This window comes from Eulemur rufifrons, chromosome 3, assembly GCF_041146395.1.
Source record: "Eulemur rufifrons isolate Redbay chromosome 3, OSU_ERuf_1, whole genome shotgun sequence".
NCBI classification, from domain to species: Eukaryota; Metazoa; Chordata; class Mammalia; order Primates; family Lemuridae; genus Eulemur; species Eulemur rufifrons.
Window position 1 is genome coordinate 94,863,152 of NC_090985.1, and position 20,723 is coordinate 94,883,874.

The window sequence follows — 20,723 nt, forward strand, 5'->3', positions numbered from 1 at the left end:
AAGAAACTAACAACTCTGCACACATGTGTGACTAAATATACACACACATTCACGACTGTACAATGTCTACTCAAGAGTTTGAAAATAAGTCTTTGTATTTTATTTACTAAACTTCACCTAAAAATTGTAGTCCATAAATAAACCCTGTGAAAGATTAAAAGCCTGAAGAAGAATATATAAATATTCTAAATATTCTTATTTCTAAAACGAGTATGGTTTTCTTTTGAAAAATACAAATAGTATCAAAATCAATGCACCAACAGAAGTCATTACAGTGAGATGCGACATCTTAAGTAGCATAATATAACTTAGCAGGAATCGAGAGAATCATCCACAGTCCAGCATGCCAACTAAGCACTATCGGGCTGCCAGAAGTAGCACCAATTTCAGTGTTGGGAGAACACAGTGCTTCCAGCTTCTAGGGTGGCCAGAGCAGAGTTTAACAAGCCATCAGTCACTTTTGTAATATAACAGTTGTATTTCCCTACCTTGTTTATTCTCATGGTATTTATAACATAGAACAAGTTGAGTGCCTGTAAACTAGCATCTCAGGCATTAGTTAGCTTGGCCTCTGTTGACATTTAGTTTAAAGACCAAACAAGTGACACCCTCTGAAAAGCCAGAGCAAAACAAGAAGCACATCTGTCTCAGTCTGTGTGTGCTGCTATAACAGAATACCACACACTGAGTAATTTATAAAGAAAAGAAATCTATTTCTCACAGCTCTGGATGCTGGGAAGTCCAAGATCAAGGTTCTGGCATCTGGCAAGGGCCTCTTTGCTGCATCATCCCATAGCACAAGGGCAAAGAGAGGGTGAGAGACAGCAAGAGATCCACTTGCACCCTCAAGACCTTTTGTCACCTGCCTTAATCCATCCCTGAGGGCCTAATCACGCTCAAAGGTCCCACCTCTTAATACTGTTACACTGGGGATTACATTTCCAACACAAGCTGTTCAAAAACCATAGCAACGTCCCACTACCCCCAAGAAACCCAGGCTTCTAAATATAAGCTCTTGCTCTCCTCCAAATACTCTAATACTCAAAATACTGCTCAGAACCTGCCTGCCAGACCTCAAGAATAGACACCTCAACTGGGCAGCCAGTCATCTCACAGCACCAAATCAAGGTTGAGAGAGGAACCCGTTGAGGTTAGGCCTTTTAGCCAGGCCTTCAAGGTCCCAGAGGGCAAGGACCTCATCATCAGCACCACCACCGCCACCCCTCATCAGGGAACACGCACTGGGCCCATGGGATGTGGCCAGGCACTGTTCTAGGTGCGGCGGATACAGCAGTTTACACAATAGAGCCCCTTTCCACTTGGAGAAATTTACCCTCAACATGTAAACAAATTATACAATTTCAGGTAGAAATGAGGGCCGTGAATAAAATAAAATAGGACAATGGGGAAGAGAGTGGCTGGAGAAGGGGCTGCTTTAGCTTCAGTGGTCAGGGCAAGTCTCGGAAAAAGTGACTTCCGTCCTGTGACCCGCATGATGAGACCCTTTGAGGCAGATGAAAAGACGGATGAAATCCAAGAGACACAAACTCGTAACAGCAACTGACCTTGTCGATGGAGTGCTTAGCATTTTGCAAACATTATCTTACTTAACACTTACAATTCCAGAAAGTAGGTAGGACCATCATCCCCATTTTACAGATAAGGAAACTGAGGTTCCAGAAGCCTGAGTAGCTTTTTCAACTTCACACAGACCCAGTCTTTGCACCCAGACACATTCAACTGGAAGACCTGTCTCTCCGCCTCCCAGTCACCTAGTTAGCAATTTGCTGGCCTACAACTAAGTTTTTGGGCTGGAATCCCCACAACAGTGACCAAGCCCCCACCCTCCCCTGCTCCCAGTGGTGTCACAGAGAGAAACAGCTTAGAACTCACAAATCTGCCCAAGTTCAGGAGCAGTCATAGACGCCACCCACGACCTGAACTTGCACACAGGGTCCGTGACTCCTCCTGAGCATGGCAAATGCGACCTTCCCAGCTTGCTCCTCTCTGTGACAGTCTGTAGCGTACGTGGAGGTACTACACTACCTGCACGCGACACCGTTTTCTACACCAGCTGCCAGCGGTGAGGCAGGTGAGTCCACGACACACGACCTCCCTCCCCAGGTACTTCCAAATGCAGGATTTACCTATAGCACTCAGATACAAATAGAAATAAAATACAAACTGGCAACTCCTCTCAGCTTGATTGCCAGAATATACCATATGTCACCGATTCTCAGACACACCTAGTTCCCGTTTCCGTATCTGAAACATCAGGATCCATGTCACAATGAGTGGTGTGTCACACCTGAACTGGCAGTGTGTTTTCCTGCTCAGTGGCATAGAAGTAATGATGCATCTCTAAATCAAGAAGAATTCTGCATACAATGGGTTCCCGCCCTCTCCCCTGCTCTCCTTCAGTCCAGCTGGCACTGGTCACCACAACAGCTTTGTAACTAGCTCCCTGCTTCTGCTCTTCCTCACGATCCCTTCTCCACACAGCAGGCAGAGTTTCCAAACGTGCACATTAGGGCCTGGCCCTCCTCGTGTCACATCCTCTACCAGCTCTCACTGCACTTAGAATAAATGGAAACCTCCCTCCCTGTAGCCTATGAGGTTGTGCTGACCTGGTTCCTTTGCTTCTGGCTCTTGTTCCTCACAAAGGCAGGTTCTGCCTGCCACAGGGCCTTTGCATGGGCCCTCCTCTAGGCCCACAGACCTTGCAGAGGTTGCCTTCTATCCACTTAAGTCTCAGCTCTAATGCCTTCCATGAGGCCCTCCCAGACCACCCAGACTAGATGGGAAAGTGGCCGCCATTCTTCACTGCACTTATTACTGCTCTAAATTAGCTTTTCATTTATTTGTGTCATTTATTATTCATTTTCCCACTTCATACTTTAAAGTCTCAAAGAGGAAGGGATCTTGTCTTTTCTAGCCACTGTTCAAAGTACCTGGCACATAATTAAGTCCTACATAAATACCTGTTTAACACAATGGTTATAATAAATTGCTAAATTACATTCTTTTGCATAATTTTGCTATACTAAGTTCTAGTTAATGGAACAAAAAAAAAAAAAAACACTTAGCAAGAATGATCATTTTGAAGCATATCTGTGATTCTTCCTGAAAAAGACAATTAAAAAGATGAAACAAACTTCTAGTGGGGCTATAAGGAAAAAATGTTTTGCATTACAACACAACCACTCAAAAATTTCCTGTACACCTGTGAATTACATTTTTAAAAGCCTTATCTGGAACAGCACAATTTCAAAACCCACTGATCTTGACCTGATATATAAAACATACCTCAGGATTCTTATAATCCTTCCAGAAACCTGTCTGCCAAATGACACAATGTTCCCTTTGCTTAGGTATTCACCTTTGAACTTCTCTCTGAAGTGTTTACAATTTTAAAATCTCAGCTTTAGCACCAATTTGAAATTGTTTAATCATCCACATGTTCATTACTTTTATCACCAAACATACTGGAAAAAGGAAGTAATTTGCTTCACTTTCTAAGGTTTCCTTTAAAGAAACACACACACACACACACACACACACACACACAAAGGCCTATGACTCTGAATGCCAAGTTTTTATGTGAGTCTCCTTATGGGACTAAAACTACAAAATGTTAAAAATGTAAAAATCTCACTCAGTCCCTTCTCTTCACAAGTAGGAAGAAACCTAAGGTGTCAAAATAGCCATATGCATGATTTAAATTCATTAATTTTATATCAGGAAAGCATCATTCAGAAACGAACCAGGTTGTTTAAAAAGGATTCTGCAACAGTGGAGAAGCCCTGCCTGTATCTTAATTTTATCTGTAGTTAATTGTTTGGATGATGACATTTGCCAACAATGAAAAACTAAATTTCCTGCAACTATTCTCCATAATCCTTCATGCAAATCATCCCATAACTTATCCTTTTCAAAGTCCAAAATCAATGCTGTGTTTAGCTTCTTTGATAAACACTTTGGGCACAATTTGTGTTTTCTTCTGAATGATTCCCAAATATTACTTATTTGCATTTCTATGTTTTCAATATAGAAAACAAGAAAAGAATCACCATTTAAAAAAATTAAATTAGGCTCTGCCTAAAGATTAAAATAAAAGTTTTAAAAAAGAATGAGGTTTGATTATAGAATGGGGGTTTCATTAATCATAATCCCCTCTGATGTAGTTAAGGGGTCAAAATGAACAAAACCCCCCTTTCACCCAAGGGAAAGTTATTGGGTATAGGGAGAGCTGTGACTGTCCCCAGATCACCTGAGCAAGGAAGTCAAAAACAGACCCAAATTCTTTATTACTTTAAAATCCAAGCCATCTTTATCAGACTCTACATAGTTCAAAGAAGTTAAACCCACCATCCCTCTCCTCAACACTCACAAAACAAGCAATCTTTAACAAGGTGTTGTGAAATCTTAAGAGGTTTCCTCTGAAAATTAAAAATGGCTTACTTCTATTTTGGACTCTTTGATGACCAAATGTGACCCACCCTATTCAAAGCACGTCGCTGAGTTATACAGAAGAGATTTGTTGGTACCAAAGCCAAAAAGAAGGTAGCCAACACGAACATCTCCAGCTGCTGAAGTTATTCTTCGTGGAGTGGTAGAAAGATCTGTGGGCTCTGGAAGCATGTATGCACACACAACACACAGCTACTTACTAGCTACGTGACTCAGACAAGTCGCTTCACCTCACTTGCAGAATGGAGGTAACAACAACTATCATGTCTTGGAGGAGGAAAGAGAATGCAGCCACTGTCAACTGCCTAGGACTATGCCTGTCCCAGTGCCTGCCCTTGGAGGTAATTGTTATTATGAACCAGAAAATCCTTTTTCTGAGTGCACTTTCTAGCTTTGGTGTCTGCACTAAATAGACTGAATGTATTTTTCCTGGGTGAGTCATTACTTTGCAAAGCCTCAGAGTCTTCATCCTCAATATCGATTTTCATTGCATTATACCAGGAGCTAGAAAAATGATGAGAATCAACCCTAAGAAGTTGCTTTTGTAAATAAATTCAAGATCCAAGTAGGTTTCTGATCATTTGTTTCCATCTCCTAAAAGTTAAGTATTGAAAAAAAGTTCAGGTTAGTTGGAGATCCTCTAGGCAAAGTTGATCAATCTGACTTTAGTATGGGAAAATAAAAGTAAAGGGCACAGTTACATAATAACTTTGCAAGCAATGTTTTTCTAACACCTGGGATACTATGGTTCTCACAGAGAAAAATCTGACCAAGTAAATAGTCTACAAATGCTGAAAACACAAAGGGCAAATTTTATTCCTAGAAACAAACAAACAAAGGAAAAAAAACCCTTATCCCTAAAAAGGCTATTGATAGTGTCTGTGTGCTAAGTATGTTCTGAGGAGGGCAAACAATGGGATGCTACACTAATCCCTCAGATTCCGCTGGACCATGCGTGCGTCTCCCGCACTAGCATTACCCACAGCACCATCTACTGCCAAGCCGCTATGCCTACAGCAGCTTTGCTCTGCAGGGCCTCGGGAGTTAATGCAATGCCTCCCTTCTTTAGCTAAGGAAGGTATTTAGGCATGAAAAAAGATGTCACTTCAAAGTTAAAGGGCATGGGGGGAACTTGAAATGAGAGTAAACTCCTGACAATCACTTAAAATAGCCAAATAGAAAACATATCTTTTGGTTACTGACACATGGCAAGTAAGTAGTTTTAATTTTTTAGTTAGACTATAAATCCTGCTCTAAAGATTTTAAAGCACAATTAAGAATTATATGCTCTGGTTGATGTATACACAGTAGATATATGTATCTTTCATTACCTTTTAACACAATGGGAGTTACTTAACTCCGCTGTGCCAACACGGTTCTTTCAAGTAGCAACTGGAAATATGATTCTAAAGCTAGAGAACAAGGGGGTGGGAGGGGGGCAGGACGGGGTTCAGAGCCCAGGTTTTCCCTAATGTCTAGGCCTCTCCTTGGACAATTAAGTCCTTGAGGATAATCAGGTCTCCGTATGAAATGTACTGGGACGTGTCTGGGTTCAAGACTGTGGACTTGCCCTTACAGATCTACTACATAAGATGAACAATCAACCCTCACATGCATAAGGATATAAAGAGCGGCTCGTCAGTCATAAGCAAAACAACAACCCAACCTCAATCCTGACCTAAAATTAAACCACAGACTTAAAATAGAACATAATTTAAAAGATCTGGGTTTAAAAAAATCAAAACAACATTTTCCAAACAGAAAAAAAAAATACATGGGTTGATAATAAAAATTAAGAATAATACTATCCTACACTAACTGAGAACTATATGTCAGTCACTGTTCTAAGCACTTTACAGATTATCAGGCTGACAAAGCACCACCACCTCTGTTAGTGACATTACAGTGTACAATCTATAGTAACACCACAGATTAAATACCATAGGGAAAACAAATGGATGTTATCTCCAAAGAATTCCTGGTTACCATTAACTAGCCTTTATGCTAAAATAACTATACTTAATAAACAGCTCACTGAATAACCAGGAGTTACATCACAAAATAAGTACAAGAAATTAACACAGGTATCTTCCCAGGAATGACTCTAATGTAAACTGAGGAAAAAATACTAAATAAATATCTTCCACACCGACAGGGGAAATGAAGAAAATGGAAGTCAGACTATTCATACTGCAAAAATGCTTATTCTACTATCATATTCCCCTTTTCAAAAACAGACTGGTTTGCAGTCCTTGCAACGCCAGCCATTCAATGTTGTCACAGATGTGTGCCAGATTTTGCACAGGACATAACTTGGCTGTGAGGAAGAACCCGGAGTTTGCCTGTATTTTAGGCAGCAAAGAAAGCTTGCTAATTATTATTTCGAGGCTCAGTAAATTTGAATAACAACTTGAAAGGGTTAAAAAGCCAGGCTCCAGGTGTTTTCTTTCCACTTTCCAGAGTAATTTAAGCACACAGCAAAGTTATTTCTGCTTCCTTTTCCACAATCCAGCCAGGGGAGACCTGTCACTGCGGTTTACACTGCACAGCTCCTGCTCCAACAGCAGGGCACAGGCCAGGCAGCAGGCACTGGGGCTTCCCACAGCCTGCATGCGCTTTGTTGCCAAGTTAGGCGCTCCGCCGGGTGATGGGGGCACGACTGAGCCAAGAATTTAATTCTATTTCAAATCTGAATGCTTTCAAAGAAAGTAGAGACAATTGAGGCCATAGGAGGAGCTGGAGTGGGTAACCAAACACAAACTTTCGGAGCCTCGGAATCTGCATTTCTTGCAATAACTCCCAGCCGGGGATTAGGAGATACCGATACTCCCAAAGTATTCAGCACCGATATTAGAGACCATGCAAAGCGCGGTGGCCGAGTGACTCCCCGTCCCTTACTGGCCCACTCCTCTAGCAGCAACGCACAGGCGCGCTTTCGGAGCCCACCCCAGCTGCTCTCCGTCAGCTTCCCCCGGCCCCGGCCCCCGCCTCCCCGCCGAGCTCGGGACCCGCAAGCCAGCCGAGCGCAGAGGGGCGCATGGCGGGCGGCGCCGCGCCTCCCCTGGAGGCCCAGAAAGCCGGCCTGGGTCCGTCTGGGCCAGTGCGGCCCCCAGGCCGGGCTGGACAGAGTCCTGGGCCGGGCGGGGAGGCGGCAGGCGCAGACCCGGCTTCGCTCCGCGCCGCCCGGCCGCGCGTGGCTTCGGCATTGTCCGCAGTTGGGGCGCGGCGCGGCCACCGGCCCCGCACCCTGGCCCGGCAGTCCCCCTCCCGCCCTCACGACCCAGTCTCACCTCGGCCGCGCTCCCCGGCCCCGGGCGGTGCAGCCAGAGGACCGCGAGGAGGGAGAGTTGGGGCTCGCAAGGGACCGAGGGCCAATCGCGGGCTGCAGGGGCCGCCGCGTCCTCGCCGTCGCCGCCGCGGGCCCGCGGGCAGGGAGCGGATCAGGCTGGCCGAACCGGCCCAGGACGAGCGGCCGCGGAGGGCCCCGCTGGCGGCCGCCGCGATGGTTCGGTCTGCAACGAGTGGGAGGGCTCGGGCAGGCTTCGCTGGAGAGCGAGGGAGGGAACTTGTAGCGAGTTGCTGTGGCCGAGCGCGCTGGTCCCGGAGCGAGCGTCCACGCCCCTACAGCGCCCCGCCCCCAGCCCGCCCCCACCCCTTCGCGGGCCCACCCCCTCCCGCACCTCCTCTCCAGACCCTGCTTCTTTCCCTCCACCGCCCCGCTACCTCCACTCCACTCCGGCCGCCTCCCTCCGTCCGCACCTCCCTCCGTCCGCACCTCCGCATCGACCCCCTCCGCCCACGCCTCCGTCCGCCCCCCTCCGACCCCCTCCTGTCCACTCCAGCGCCCGCACCCCATACCCCCGCGCGCACGCGGCGATCCTGCAGGTTCTCCGCTGCCACCCCAGCTCAGATCACGCAGCACTCCCGACCTAGAGCCTGTGTCCGGAATGTGATAACCCTACCAGCTAGTCAACCCACCCAAACATCTTAGTATGGGGCCTGACAACATTTTCTGTTTACTAACTTTCATATATTAAGATGGGCTGTCCCAGCTTAATTTCTGAAGGTATATTTAATATGAAGAGTAGTTTAAAAAAACTAAAGCATGATGTACAGCTGATGCTTCAAAATTAAGTAAATGTTTTGGGATGAGTCATTATTCATCTCATAACATATTCTTTGATAATACTTTCTCTTTAGATTTGCTTAATAACTTGGTTGTTTTTGGAGGGGAGTTGTTTTAGGAAGACTAAACATTCTAATTTAGTTTTTCTAGTGGGAACTGTAAAGGATGAAATCCATGTGTATTAAAATAATTGAATTTGAATGAGATATGGACTCACAAAATAATTATTTCTTCTCAAAAATTTTGAGCAAAGATTTCTTAACCTTTAGTACATTTGAAATACAATTGCATTCATCTCATTTTCTCAGGAATATCATCTGTATTTGAATTGCATGTCAGTTCAATGAATCTGTTTCATTATAGTTCATAAATTATTAAATAAATAAAACTCAGACTTCTATAATAAATTTTTGGCTAGAGTACCATTTTTACAAATTTTTACAAGAGGACCATTTTAAGCAAGTGACATGATGCTGGGTTTTAAATGGAACTTTCCTTTGGCATACTAACTACTGCATTCCTTGTGATCACAGATTATGTTGTGGTCTCCATTAACTCCCAAAGTCGTGTAACAATAGAACGAAGTTGTTTTTCATTATTCCGGTAGCAAATGGAACCAACTTCTCTCCCTCCGAGGTAGACTTTTTTTTTTTTGTTAGCTTCTCCCTCCCATTGGGTGTGTATACCTAATTAGCGTGTATCTCATCCCCTGGGCACAAAGAGAGGGTTGGGGAGACACGTAATCTAACCAGGAAAAATGGGGATCCCTTTTTGGACTGGTAGGGCAGCTTCAGGGACTATACCATATAAGCCTGCCACAGCTGGAGTTAGCCTGCCAGAGAATAGAGCCAAACCAGAAGAAAATCAAGCTGAGAGACAGAGACAGAAAGAGTCCTGATGACACCAACGAGCCCCCACAGGCAGCCATCTCTGTAACCAATTAAATCCCTGGACTTCTGAGGAAATGCACCAATAAACTGTCTTTCTTGCTTATGCCATTTCGAGTTAGGATTCTTTCCAAAAGACTCACTTAGAAAGTCATAAAAGATTCCCTGTAATCCATGCTTTGAAAATCAGGAATGTAACCAATGAGTTCTAACTTTTCTATTGTCTAAATTACCTCTTCATAATAAAACATATGTCAAGGAAGTCTCTTAGTAGGAAGCCCCAATTTTTAATAGGATTAAGGTTCTTATTTTGGGTTTTACTGCTGCCCAGTGTAGATTTAATATCCCCAAACTGTGCTCACCAAAACCAAAAACCAAAAAAGTTACGGTTAGAGAACCAGAGAGAAAACAATAAAACATCTAAGCCAGAATATCCCAGTAAATGTCTTGTCTTATCAATTACTCCAATAAAATGTGCTCTCTTAATCCCTAATGTCTGCTGATAATAGGACGTTTCTTCTTTTGGGGACTGAAAATGTTAAGGCCTGCTACAGATTTTCAGGGACTGCTGAAATTAGCTGGTTGTACTGGAATTTTGTTGTGTTGCATATTGTTCAGGAGAAGTGGGCCATTAGCCTAGGCTTGGAATTCTTTTGTTTTACAAAGATTCTTGTCTCCAAAAGTATGTAACAATATTTGGCTAGTACCCAAACAAGCATCTATACACTAATCAGTATGTGACTTAACCATTACTCACAGTTCACTGTGGACAGTGGGGATATTCGTCACGCAGGAGGGGGCCAAAAGACACGAAGGTATTAGCCCTAAGCCTCTGATTGCCAGAGGGTTTCTTATGGGAAAATGTGATATTGAAAAGACAGGAGTTCTGAGTTTTCACTAGTCCTTCTCCAGATGGGTACATACCTCGTTTGTCAACAACTAGTGAAATTTCAAATGTATAAAAGCCCATGAGCTGAATAATATATTATAAACAGATGTGAGTCCCCACGAAAGAATAGTACAAGGAAATGAACCATATCTGGAAACATAACAGGGCAGCTAAGGAGGAAAAGTAAAGAAAAATGAGTTCTGGAATCCATGCCCAGCTCCGAGTGGCATTTGTTCTAATGATTGGCTGTGACTCTCTGTGGTAAATGTCAGTCACATATCCAGAGTATTTATAGATACAAGTATCCATTTATGTGTTGGGTCCACGTGACACCTGTGCCTGTTTCCTTGCCCAAGAGTGGGACAGCAGTCTCTCAGTTACCCCAGGGTCAACCCACCGGGTCTGTCCAGAACTCCCCCTGGAATCATGGAATAAACCAGTGGTTTTCAGACCACAAAACAGAACCACCAAAGCGCTCCCAACAACAACGACTGGTCTACAGGTTGCAGGGAGGAGAGATAGGCGTGCGCATTTTTTTAAAAGTCCACCCAAGAGATTGTGACGATCAGCCAGGGCTAAGGTAAATGAGGTGTGTGCATCTGTGCTCTTAATTCCACAGAAAAAGGCTTGACAAACGCTCAGCCCTCAGATCAGACTGCACCGACTTAGAATTGTATACAAAATTAAAGTTATTGATTGGAGAAGCTCAATTGGTCTTTTCCCCTTAACAACCTTCAGTTCTTCTGAGGTTATAGAAAAAGCAGCAAGGAATGCAGCTTAGGAGGAATGGGGAGATTTGCTAGAAGCAATCACAGGGAAGGTGGAGATAAGAGAATTGCTAACTAGAAAAGCATTGTCAGTTGCTGCACCAGAAAGCTGCTCCACCCTCAGCAACAGCCCCTGAGGCTGTCTCTTCTTGCTGGGTTTACAGTTTATTGCACTTTGGGGCTCATGATGAGAGGAATCAGAACAATTGAATTATGTTCATGAATATTGACCTATATCCTTTAATACTATTAGCTACCATTTACTGCATACTTAGTCTGTGCTAGGCAATTTATGTGCTTCATTTTTAGTCCTCACAACAGCTCTAAACATAAATATTGCCATCCTCATTTTATGAACAAGAAGTTCAGGCCCAGGCAAGGTGAGTAACATGCCCAAGGTCACAGAGTTAGTAAAGGATCTAAAGGCTGGTCCTTGTGACCCTAAAGCCTATATCTTTAAGCCAAACTTGCCTATGAATTGCACAAATCCTCTAACCACTAAGAATCACTGGCCACATGAGGCTATTTAAATTTAAATGAGTTACACTTTTGTGAAATTTAAATTCATTGGATTTAATTTAAATTCATTGAATTAAAATTTCTGAATTGTAAATGTGAATGGATGACAAGTCTCTCAGTTGCCCTAGGTCCTTTTCAAGTGCTGGAGAGCCACAGGCGGCTGAAGGCTGTCCGGTTGCATTGTGCAGATAAAAAACATCTCTATGGTTGGAGAAAATTCTATTGGAGGTCACAGATGCTGCACAGATTTCTGTGTATCATCATTTAAGGCAGTGTTCTCCGTGGCTGAATTGTCCAAGTAGATTACTCCAACCCCTTTCTGTTAACTGTTTTGCGGGAATTCCTTCTAAAACGTGTAACACATTTCTGTGCCTGTCCTGATCAGCAGGGTGTGCTGAACCGAGTGCCTCCGTGAGGCATGTGGAACAAGGAGCCCACTCTGACGGGACCCACATGGCCTTGCTTCTATCTCCTCCTGCCTTGTCTCTGGGCTCCACCTTTATTTCTTGCTTCCGGAAGAGCACCTGCTTGCCATGGGCCAAATCATGGTGCTTGCTGAGGTTCCGCCCTCTGTCTTTGTGCTGTCCCTATGTTGTTACTGTTATTTTTCCAATTCCGTGTCTCCAACACCACAGATTTGCCAGTGACTCCAGAATGTTTATCTCTAACTTCTACCTCTTTTTCGGATGGTCAGAGCAGTTTCTTTTTTTAGCTCTCTACTAGGCTAGCGCTACTCAACCAGCTGTCTATTGGGCAGCAGTGGTCCACGAATTGTTTGTGAATGCTCCAATACAAGATGAGTTTATAAAGTGAAAGCCTGTGTTTATAAAATTTTATAACAATTTGAAATTGCTGGGACATTGTATTGTGTTATATTGTATTGCATTGAACATAAATAACAGACTAGAATGGATTGGAAATTAAAAATAAATAAACACAAAAAGCAAATATTGTACCTGACTCCACCTGGGTATCTCCTAAGCCCCTAATGTTTATTACTATCCCCTGTCAATAACTGAAGTTATTATCCCCAAATGCATCGGTTAGGGTCCAGTCAGAAACAGGGACAATACAGGGAACTCCTTACAAAAGTGTTAGAGTAGCTGAAAGGACATACAATGAAAGGTGAGTCAGCCTAGACTTTGGCAGGAGAAAACTGCTACCAAAGGAGCACAAATACAGGAGGTTGTGTCACTGGCACCAGGAGTTGGAGGTGGCAGAAGTAACTGATCAACAACAAGGAAGAATAAGGACTGCCCCCCCACCCCCCCAAGCCAAAACCATGGAGGACACACTGATTCTGTCTGTTAAATTGAGCTAAACTGAATGGAATTGATTTTCCTCTTCTGTTACTGACACTGAACAGAATTAAAAATTTCCCGAAGAACTCTAGGTTGCCAAATATTATGAATAACAAGGAAATTATGCAGAAGGGGATTGAAACTGTTCAAGTCCTGTCTAGCTATAAAACTGATCTGTGCTTGAGAACTGAGATGCTGTGTCCACTTCCATGAAATAAATCCACGGGCTCTTATTTTTATTTGCCACAATACTTTCACCTACTTCCAAATTTTCAAATATTTTGAAAGGTTTACGCTGTCAGAATTTGCTTGCATCGAATGTGGAATATTAGGTTAACATATACACCTTCTGTGTTCTCACAGACAATGTGAAATAAGGTACAAAATATATGGAGGCTCATTTATGGTAAGGTGGGCTTACAACACTAGGCTAATTACTTAATAGAAACAGAATCCACTTATTTGGTGTGGAGCTCACTAATTCTCATTTTCCCTGCACTCAAAACTCGAGGATGGGTGGCACGAAAAACTGAAATCCCTGATTTCATTCAAACCTCTTCCTAGTCAAATATGAAACCAAATTCATTAGTGGCCAGAAAAATGAACAATTTGAACTTTTCTCCTCCTTTCTATCATTATATAGTAGAGATACTAATAAGCAAAATAGATAACAAGCAGGAGAAATCAAGGAAAACAGGACAAGTAGGGAACATCAGGTCTCTGAGCCACAGATGGTTTCAACACATAGTAACCATTCTCCTCTATTTAAAACACGTTTAAAGTGGGTACATAGACTTCTAAGTCTTAGGGTTCCATGTAGGTTTTTTTTTTCCTGAACTCTTTTAAACATGTATGCTATGATTTCTAAATATTTGGAAAAGATATATTCAGAATTTCATGAAGGCATTCTATTTTTAGTCATTGGGTATGAATCTAAAGGGTGAGCAGTGGCATTATATTTCTGACATTTGTAGATATCATCTGCAAATTACAGAGAAATTTTAACGAAGTATCAGAGTGCTTGTGGTACAGATGTGAATTTCAGCTCATCACTCATTCCTCTCCCTCCCATTGTCAACAAATCCCCCATTTTCGGTGTTCTCCTACATCTTACCTGCACCTCATACAATAGCTTTCTCAGTCAAATGTGCAATCCTACAACCAGCCAAGCATATTCCTGACTACCTCTTTTATGACTATTCTTCCTTCCCCAATAGGGAAAAATCCATCGTCTGAGCAGTAGTTTAATGACTCCAACTCATTTTATTTATTCACAAATTATACATATCTTTAATTTTCTACTAGTTTGACCACCAGCAGCTGAGACTTCTAAGTAGATATCCTTTTAGAACATCACCAATTGCAAATTCCCTGCTAGTTTGTCTTAGAAGACTTGGGTAGAGGAATGACTAGAGGGAGAGAGGTTAGGAAAAGATGGAATGGGGCTGGGGTAGGGAGGGAGGAGAGCGATTCTACCTCCCAGCTCATCATTCCACAAGATCCCAAAAGCTTTGTCTAAACTCTGCTGGAGGATATACAGGAAGACTAAATCACAGTATGTTGAAATATTTTGGAAAAAAAAAAACTGGCATATGTTGCCATGTTGGTGTTTCCAATAGAAGTATGGATGCACACACAGGCAGCACAGGCTGCAGAAATATCAGTATATAACTATGACGTTTATCAATATGCACATCTTCCTCTGACAGCCTCTACTTCCTCCTTAGTCGTTAATTGAGAGTTTTGTCCTAAGCAGTACGTAGAAACTTTAAATATTTAGCAAAATTTTCTCATGATCACAAAGTATGATAATCACTTAGGAATTCTGGATTGGCTGGATTCCCGAACTCTTAGTAAACATCTTAATCATGCTATTCTTAGAAGGTCTTCCCATGTTACATTGGATTAGATGGTTTATCTCTCAGAACTCAAACTGCACTATGCACTAATAAATTATCCAACACAATTAAGTACTTTAATAATAAATATGGTCTTGGGTGACTCCTTATTAACCTTCCTAAACTGTAAACTACATGAGAACAGGGAATGTATTAATACCTAACCCCTTTCGAAATTTGCCACATGACTTAGCAAAATGAGAGCAGCTCGCAAAGGTTCATCAGATAGTCTTTGCGACAAAAATACATGCCCTGGTAGTGTTATAATTACTGTGTCACTTTATGTACATCAAGTTGTCATCCCTAGGAACTGGTATGGTGTCTCCACGCTGCAGCATTTCCTACACAACCAAGTTCTGAGCACAGTATATGCTGTCATCCTGGAGAAGCCCCTACTCTGTGTGCAGCTACCAACAACCACTAGAGCGTCCTTCCCACCTGAGGACACACATCAGAATCCAGGAGAGAACGGGAATAAGGGGTTACAGGAAAATCTGATTCCCACTTGGATTCGGAAAGATTCATGAAGCCACATATTAAGGATATGAACAGCAAAATATTCTTATTAATCTCTAATGAAAAAGGTTTTTTATTTTTCTCTAAAACGGATATTACCTTTGGGAAAATAGATTTGTGATGACGGTTCCTGAACCAAAGGAGATGTGATTCATCCAGGCAGGGGTGGGGGGATGCAGGAGAATAGGCTTCTCAGAATGCTGGGAACCTGGAGGGAGAGACATTTTTTGGGCAGTGCCCGACAGATGACTGTGGTTTCTCCCCCCAGGAGACTGTGGCCAGATAAAATTTCCTTAAATTTTAATTTTAGTTCTTCCAGAATGGACATATAAGCCCCGAGTATAAAAGAGCATAGTCAGGAAAACTATGGAGCTTGTCAGATCCTGAGAGACACTTTCCTGTATGGCCTGGGTTAACTGTAGCTCCACTAGGAAGTTTTATATATATGTATGGTATATAGTTTATATGCTTGACTGACTTTTTTTTTTTTTCATTTCTACCATCTTTTTAAAAAATTTTCTAGGCCAAATGTCTTACTTTATTTGTAAGTTTGTTTAGCTTCTTTTTTTATTTCAGAATATTATGGGGGTACAAACACTTTGGTTACATATATTGCCTTTGCACTGCCCATTCTTGACTAATTAAATTGGGCTAATTGGAGTGGATTAGTCAGGGTTCTTCAAAGAAACAGAACTGAACCAATGAGATATATACGTATTGCCTATTAATAAATAATATACATTATTATTTGTTATACTGCTATAATACTATCTCCTATATAAATAAATACATATTTATTACGGGAATTGGTTCACATGACTATGGAGACCAAGAAGTTCCACAATCTACCATCTGCAAGCTGGGGAGGCAGGGCTGGTGGTGCAATTCAGTCTGAGTCTGCAGGTGTCAGAACCAAGAGTGCCAGTGTCTGAGGGCAAGAGAAGATGGACGTTTCCAGGTCAAAAAGAGAGAGGAAACCTGCCCTTCCTCTGCCTTTCTGTTCTCTTGAGGCCCGCACTGGATTGAATGATGCATCCCCACATTAGGGAGGGCCATATGCTTCACTCAGTTCACCAATTCAAATACTAATCTTTTCTAGAAGCACCCAGAAATAATGTTTTAGCAACTATCTGGGCTTCCCTTAGCCCAATCAAGTTGACACATAAAATTAGCCTTCACAGTGGGTGTGCACCCCCAAGCACACTCTTTACCCACTTGTCTTAGTCTATTTGGGCTGCTATAACAAAATACCTCAAATTGAGTAACTTAAATGGCAGAGATTTATTGCTTAACAATAAGCAATTGTTAAGTCTGGGAAATTCAAGGCACCGGCAAATTCACTGTCTGGTGAGGGCTCACTCTGTGGTTCATCAGTGGTACCTTGTAAGTACTCACACATTGGAAGGGGCAAACAAGCTCCCTCAAAGCTGCTTTATAAGGTCAATGATCCCATTGATGAGGGCTCTGCCCTCATGACCTAATCACCTCCTAAGGCCCCAGCTTTTAATACTATTGCATTGGAGATTAGTTCTAACATATGAATTTGGGGAGTGGGAAACATAAACATTTGGACCATAACACCACCAGTAATGTATAACCCACCTGAAAATTTTCATTTCTCGTGTAGCTTTATAAATACAGAAAGGTTATCTACTCTAAACACGTACAATGTATTCCTCAATTTGCATTAACAAGTAAGATGTTGATAAAATAGATATTCTATATATTTCTGTGCCTCAAAGTCTTACAAAAGGGATTTAAGTTAAGAAACATTTTTATAGTATGTTATGCAATGAATTTTGATTTTAATATTTCATGTGGTAGAATAACGTCTAAATGATACTGTTACATGGCGAAAAAATAACCCAGAATATATGATTACTATGAAAGCCTATAACTTGCCATTAATATAGCAAAAATAATTAATTTTAACTTTCCTAAATGATGGTCTTATTTGGAGACTGAAATGTCACTACAAAATGTTTTCGTGTTTTGAATGTAAGCCTTATATAAGTATTACATAATTTTAATGACCATAGTATATTTATAGACAACTTAGAATATGAAATGTACTTAAGATTTAAATCATGGTCTTATATTTTATGCTTTATCCTTTGATTCTATTTTATTTACATGTATTTTAAATCTCTAATTTACTTGTTATTTTTTTATTTTTCTTTTCTACTAAATGAAATGATTGGTAAGGGTTGCTGTACATTTTAACATTATGGATCATAACAGATTGATTAGGCATCCATAAGAGCTTTAAGACTACTTAACCAATGAATGGCACTGAAGTTTAAAATTTTACGGTATCTTTCTCCATACGCTCTCTCTCCGTTTTCCGCAGGGTTGCTGTATAAACCACATAGGCTACATTGCCCAACTCCATGGGTCATTCCACAAATGGCACCCCTGGGGTAGTGCACACAGCAACCCTGGTGCAAAAAATTTGATTTTGTGAATTTTTCTGTCTTTTCCCCCACAGAGTCTAATTTCCTCTCACGTACAACAGACTCGATGTCGTAACTGTTTTAAGGGCACTATAAATCATTTTGCAAAATATTTTATGACTTACAGCAACATGTCTGAAAAGAGTCAATGTGACATTAGTAAACAACCGTGTTGTTCCTAAGCTTCTAAGTACACATTGGCATCTATCTATCTACCTATCTCTATATAGTAAATGTATTAATGATTTCAGTGAGAGAAATTCTTCGCTTAGTGACTGAGTCTGTTAAGCAAGGACAAACCTATTTAAATGCAGAAGCTTATTATAGTTTAAAGGGGCATTTTAATAAACCATTGCATCAAGAATAAATTAGTACATACAGACCTCAATATTCTGCCCTAACCGTAACACTAGATAAAATGATTACACAATTTAGGAAAATGTGTCCTATCTATAATTATGTACATAATGAGAGATTTTTCCAATGATCCACTCACTAAATTGTATAATGTCCATTATACATGTGATACAGAAGGGCTGGGAGGAATTCTAAGCAAATTATTAATTATAAGACGTGATTTCTATCTATAAGTATAGTTTTTAATTTCTTTAGGTAACAGAATATACCTATGAAAAAACTGGATAGATGAACAAAGTCAAATGATATAATGCGAGATCTATTTCAAGTACGTGCCAAATAGGTGCCTCATAGGGAAGTTAGATGGGGGGCTATTATGAATGTTTCCTCCAGGAAATAAAATTTTAACAGGACTTTATATAATTGGAGGGTTAAAAAGAGAACAGTAAGTTTTCTCTGGTAGAAAAATTATAATTGTAAATGAAAGAAAGTGGGACTAAGAAGAAAACTGATAACTTCTCGAAAGAGTCCATGATAGTCAAAGATTAAAAAAGGGAATGTGAATAAGTGCAGAAATGATGAGCATAAGAGTCCTTGGTGAGTGGCCAATAGCACACTGTCCAACTGAATGACCGATTCTAAGAAATGTTTCAAGAGATTATGGCTGATCATGAGAGTCATTAGCCATTTATCTCTAACTTTAATATAGAATATTATTGTTGAGTATATTTGACCTCTTTTTACTAGCATGATTTAATGCACAAAACAGGATTAAAGTATACAGTAATATGAATTGTAATTATATGATTTCATATCCAACAAATTTTTACATAAAACAGTTGCTTTAAAACTGTACATGAAAAAAAAGAACTGTGACCATCCTTGGCAGCATAGCAAGACCCCATCTCTACAGAAAAATACAAAATTAAAAAAAAAATAGCCAGGCATGGTGACACATGCCTGTAGTCCTAGCAATGGGAGGCTGAGATGGGAAGATTGCTTGAGCTGGGGAATTTGAGGCTGCAGTGAACTACAATGACTCCAGCCTGGGCTACAAAGCGAGACACTGTCTCAAAAAAAAAAAAAGAAAAAACCCACGAAGAATTGTGAGATTTTAAAGAAAAAAAATTTAATGTATTTTTTATTTTTTTATTTTTTTGAAACAGAGTCTTGCTCTGTTGCCCGGGCTATAGTGCCATGGTGTCAGCCTAGCTCACAGCACCCTCAAATTCCTGGCTTCAAATGATCCTCCTGCCTCAGCCTCCCAAGTAGCTGGGACTACAGACATGTGCCACCATGCCAGGCTAATTTTTTTTCTATTTTTAGTTGCCTGGCTAATTTTCTTCTATTTTTAGTAGAGATGGGGTCTTGCTCTTGCTCAGGTTGGTCTTGAACTCCTGACCTCAAGTGATCCTCCGACCTCAGCCTCTCAGAGTACTAGCATTACAGGGGTGAGCCACCATGCCCGGCCAGTGTATGTTTTTGAAATCATCTCAATTTTATATTTAGATTAGCATATCTAAATCAGAATAATTACAAATACTGTGCAGCAAGATAATATTAAGCCCTTATGAAATGTCAAGATTAAAAAGAAAAATTAAGTAAATAGATCTTTAAAAACTTCTATGTTTTCAAGACTAACTACAAAAAGAAATGTTTCATTCGCTTATTTTTTTTTTTTTTTTTTTTTTGAAATTGACAAGAGACCGTTGAAAGTATCAGAAATTGAATCAAAATTATTTAGTTTTGATTCCTGGGAACTATTTTTTTTTTAAATATTTCATATTGGAGAACATAATATGTGGGGACTAAACTCTGGATACACTGTACAAACTAAATTAATTTCACCTCCCCTGTAATAGTAGAGAAAGCATGTTATCCGGAGCAGAAATTTGTAAATGTACTGTTGTACTCAAATATGATACAGTCATAACTCAGAATTCTTTCTTTTTTTCTTTCCTGATGGACAGGTCTGATCTACACCATATACTCCCATAAATAAATGACTTCAATAGGCCTAAAGGCACTTTTCCACATGTGTGGGGTTGAACTTTTTTGGTCAAGGTGAGGAGGAGGCAGAAGCATACTTTTTTAAAAAGAGTTTCTAGAGATTACAAAATATATTTCTTTAAGCAAATAGATATTCATTATTGAGAAAAAATTACAGCATATTGTGTGTTTATCATAAAATATTTGCAAGAAATAATAAATCATCTAAGTTACATGATACTGTAACTACACGCTGTACAATGAAGGACTTAGTGTATTTTTCCACATGTTGAGGTGAACCACATAATATACAAGTAGTGGAATAACTCCAGCCACAAATATGCCTGCATATTTCCAGCTCTGTTCCTTTTAATTTACTTGTATTTCTTTCCTCTGTAGTGATAAGAAGAACTTCAGAATTCTTAAAAGAAAACCTGAGAACAAAATTTTATACGAGAGAAATTTCAGGTATTTATAAAGCTACTTCCACGGAGCAATAGTAGGAAGTATATTTGGGGCTTCACCAAGTGACAGGCAAAGACTGCCAGTCA